General features: G+C 35.1%; 1 long non-coding RNA gene across 1 annotated transcript in view; it reads left to right on the top strand.

The window, feature by feature from the left end:
• The window catches only part of LOC120222861, a 19,182-nt gene extending 16,571 nt beyond the window's left edge, over window positions 1–2,611 (top strand). Inside the window, exon 2 of the long non-coding RNA XR_005526129.1 lies at window positions 2,251–2,611. This is a non-coding gene — a long non-coding RNA (uncharacterized LOC120222861). The remainder of the gene's footprint in view (window positions 1–2,250) is intronic.
• Window positions 2,612–4,819: the final 2,208 nt, after the last annotated feature.

The following is a 4,819-nucleotide window of genomic DNA, read 5'->3' as shown; positions in this document are numbered from 1 at the left end:
CTCTCTCTCTCTCTCTCTCTCTCCTAGAAATAAAATAAAACAAAAACAAAAAAATAAAATAAAATAAAATTATAAAAAAAAAAAAAGATCTTGAAAACTGTTTTCTAGCAGACGTGCTAAAAACAAAACCTAATTACCATTGAAATAAAGTTATCACAATAATGATTTGATTTTGTTGAATACAAATTTACGTTTTTCATTATCTTAAATACTGTGTAGGAATAATGTTAGCTTATTCGATCAGTATTCCTGAAGAAATTTAAGAAAAGCAGAATAGAATGTATGTTTATATTACACCCAACACTGATAAATCAGACTACAAGAGTTTTTATCAAACCAAAATCATTACACTAGTCTGATTTGCTGAAAATGTACCTTAACTACATGAACTTAAATGTCCGAAACATTTCTGAGTTTCTATAAGAGTAACCTTTTAAGTATAGCATATATTAAGTATTAAAACTTTGATTTCCTCATTTTCCTGGAATTTTAAAGGTTAGCCACAGGCCAAAAGTAAACACACAAACAATTATCAGTGCATATATCAAAAACTTGTTTCCTTTCCTGATGAGCACTGGGTTCTTAATTTGAGCTCAAAATACACAAGTAGACAAAGAAAATAAAATTCTAATAAATCAGATTCTCTGTTGTCTTACATCCAAGAAAGAATAAATCTCTATAATCTATGACGCCATTTACAGAGATCACAAAATTTTGGCCCCACAACCCAATTCTGAATCATTACTGTCACCAGTGGGGAATAATTTATGGATTGTAAAAGTTCCCAAAACACACACACACACACACACACACACACACACACGCACACGTAGTATAATGGAAAATATGTAAAGAAACAGAGGATCAGCAAAGTGAAAGTTCTGTTACAACAGAGAATTTACCTCTTGGAGCCAAGAAATGCCCCACCTTATGTCACGTATCCGGTATAGCACTCCAACAATATGGGCTCCTCAGCCATTAGGTGAATCCACCGGGCATTGTAGTTTCCAAGGTAATTGTTCCCAAGATAATTTTTCTTAAAAAGGTTATAATTAGGACTCTCATACAGATATGAAATAGATGTGCTATTTTATTCAATTTACTACTTACAGAGGAAACCAGTAAGAAACTAAGAGCAAAAACATATATAGGGAATAAGAAAAACTGAAGTTAATTTGCAAACAGATGCAAAGTAGGACTCAATGCAGGGCAATAATTAATTGAATTCTACTGGGTACAATTAATTTGCATCTTTTTAGACAAGACTATTTTGCATTATTATCAAGTTTTCCACATCATAAAGAGTTGTAAAATAGCACAAAAATAATGAAAGGCAGAAAAAACTTGGCTGGGTGAATCACTCAGGATAGCCACTGTTTTTGTTTGCCTATTTCAGTCTTTGTAGTTTTGCTGATTCTACTTAATAAGAGATGGGCCCAATATTATTTCCTCACTAGCACCATTCGTACCGTGAGGATAAGGCAGGACCAAAGCTTTCCTCCAGTCCCGCATCTAAATGTGTTATCATCGCTTCCAATAAGAAGAAAGAGCAAGTAACTTCATTCTTTTGTGCATCGAATAATATTTTCAGCGACTGTAGAGATTACCAACTCTTTCAGAATCTCTCTTCTCTCTTATCAATACCACACTAGTGAATACTCATTCCCACAAGAGCCCTGTAGAAGCCTGACTATCAGAGTATCTTGCTTGAATAAAGGTAAAAGGAGCAAATCTTGTTTCACAGATTATAATCTGACAGGAGGAAAAAGCACTTCAAATAGTTTTTAAAATGAGCAGAAGCTTTTCATTAAACCCACTACAGTCAGGTCTTTCCACTAGTCTGAATCAATTCCAAACTTGAGTTCATTTTTTATTGGAAAAACTTGAAATTAGGATAGGATTGTTTTAGATTTATTAACCTGTTATCATATGTGTTTACAAAGTCCTTCATTCGAAATTCTGCAGAGTTAGGGACCCGTGGGGTTTAGTACAGTCTAGACAAGCATGAGTCTTGGACACCGTTTTGACCCTAGATATTTTCAGCAATGTCACAGCCCAGGGCCTCAAAGCTTCTGATTGGAATTATCTCTACTCTCCAGAAAAAGAATCTGAAAGGAAACATGAAGATGTCTCAGTGGCCATAGCATTTTTTGTTCTGTTTGCTATAACATTGAAGCAAGGAGAAAGTTCATTTAATACCCATCATTTGTATGGACTGGACTGATTAACAATATGATTTATGTATTTTAGGTTCCCCCAGGTGACAACTCTACTAGAATCCCTATCCAGACAGATCTCTACATGCAATCTGTCATTTTCGACCACATTTCCAGAAGAAAGACTTAACTACCAACCTGTCAGAAGGTCCCCCTAATGGGCTTGCTAAATTTAAGTGAATGCTGTAACCAGAAGCAAATTAGAATAATAAATGAGTCCTGTAGCTGGAAGGCAATGTCTTTGATTGTGGGAAATTAAAGCATTTGGTAGTCAAGGGGCATCAAGTCAGCAAATTGTTTATAAATATTTCAGGGGGACAAAGGTCTTTTTGCTGTACTTGAAAGTTCTGTAATTCTGAGATTATTTTGAAATAAAATGTCTTTGATTTATTCCATTTATAAATTCAAAACTCTAGTTACTTGTATTCTAAGCATTTGTATAAATTTTATTGTTCTATCTATAGATGATGAAATTTTTTACTATCATTTTATGAGTTCTTTTATAGTTTAATTAAGTAAATTGCTTTAACATTTAAAATTTTATTTGTCATCTTCATTAAATTCAATTTTCTAATTATTTCAAAATTTTAACTAGCAAATAAGCCTTCATATATATTTATATAACTCTTCTAAGTTTAATAATTTAAACGTATAAATATAAAGACTCATGTTTTCTTACAAGTTTCAGTATGATTTGTAAATTTACAAAGCTTAATTGATAATCATGTCTAAATTAATTATTCAAATATCACAGTTTAAATTGGAAGAGTACATGCCAGTGTTTCATAAGTGTTTTAACTATTTTAAATATTTTTAAGTACAGGTATTTATAAATACTTAAAATACTTAATATATTTACAGACTATTCCTATCATTAATCCCAAGGTCTAAGACTTTAAAAAATCAATTATTTCATCACAAGTAATTTTTTTACATTAGCTTCTGAACTGAATTTACTGCTAGTAAATACTGAATGGAGATTTGAGCTGGATTATGGGAGGTGTTCATTTGCTAGGGCTGTCTTAACAAAATATCAGAGGCTGGGTGGCTGAAACAACAGAAATTTATTTTCTGAAATTTCCAGAGACTGGAACCAAGATCAAGGTGTCAGCAAGTTTGATTTATTCTGAGGCCTCTCTCTTGCAGATGGTGTCTTTCTTGCTATTTCTTCTCATGGCCTCCTCTGTGCAGGTAACTCTGGTGTCTGTCCACGTAGCAAAATTCTTCTTATGAGAACACCACAGTGGATTAGAGTCCATCCTAATGATCCCATCGAATTTATCTCTTTCAAAAGCTGTCTCAAAGTACAGCCATGTTCTGAGGGACTGGGGGATAGGATCTCAGCCATGAATTCTGTAGGGATAAAATTCAGCCCTTCCCATGGGACATAGAACAAAAATATCCAGGATATTTTTCTCATGATTAGACCCTTCCTGGCAATGCTAAGCCACCTCTAGACGTCCAAGGGCTCCAAGTCATGCCTTTCAAATGTGGGTGGCCTTGCTATACAAAAGCCTTGGATTTAGATATTATTTTACCTGACTTTGCAGTCTGCTTTGAGTTCCCAGTATCCACCCAGGTCAGCTGATATTCAATGAATCTATGTAAGGTTTCACTCTGTTTTTGCGTCGTTTTCATATTCTTTCTATCAGCAGAGCCACAACACCTATAAATATTTAGTTGGCATCTGACTGTATTGAGCATATTTCTCATGTCTTATCTTGCTCTGTGGTCACAGTTCTAAGGTCAAACTAATGCAGTTATTGGAGACTGGAAGTTCCCTTCATGGAAGCTCACTAAGGTGACTTTCACCCAGTAAAGAAGAGAAAGCAGTTAGAGAACGGGTATGGCTGAGTACAGGATACACTAAGCAAGTAATTTAACCTGAGACTAATGGTGAAATGCAGGGCCAACGAAAAGGAATATGTGAAATGTATGTGAGAATCAGCAGAAGAACAGTGGGCCAAAGACACAGGACCAAAGAATGAGCAAGCCGACTGAAAGGAAATGAAACAAGAAATTGAGCAACGCAATAAAAAGTAAAGAGCATTAAGAACCAGACTATTTGGCAAACTGATGTTGGTAATTGGCCAAATCACTTTATCTCTCCAGACTCTGGCTCTTGAAGGTCTCTTCAAAATCCAAAACATCGATGATTTCCTTTGCTGTTTTTCTAATCTATTTATAGACTCCCTCCACTGAATAGAATAGCCTTGTAAGTGTAATTTTCTCTGAGCGACAGTTTAAGTGTATTATCCAAGACTCTGCTTGCAAGTGACAGAAATCCAATTTGAATCTTTATTATAAAAACATGGAGTTGTCTTCCAGAGCTAAAGAAAGGAAGATGTCTGAATCCTAGGAAAAATCATATAATCAAAATCAAAGTTGAATAGTATTGGAACTACTGCTCTGTCTCATTACTGTGTTCCTCAGCGCATCATCTTTCTCAACAGAACAGCCTTGCTATTTCAACAGACATGCAGCTTCCTTCCTTCCATCCTCACCTTCTTCCCTTCCTTCCTTCCTTCCTTCCTTCCTTCCTTCCTTCCTTCCTTCCTTCCTTCCTTCCTTCCTTCCTTCCTCCTCTCCTCTCCTCTCCTCTC

The sequence above is a fragment of the Hyaena hyaena genome, unplaced genomic scaffold, assembly GCF_003009895.1.
Source record: "Hyaena hyaena isolate Hyena2069 unplaced genomic scaffold, ASM300989v1 scaffold_915, whole genome shotgun sequence".
NCBI lineage: Eukaryota > Metazoa > Chordata > Mammalia > Carnivora > Hyaenidae > Hyaena > Hyaena hyaena.
This window is presented reverse-complemented; position numbering and strand designations above follow the sequence as displayed.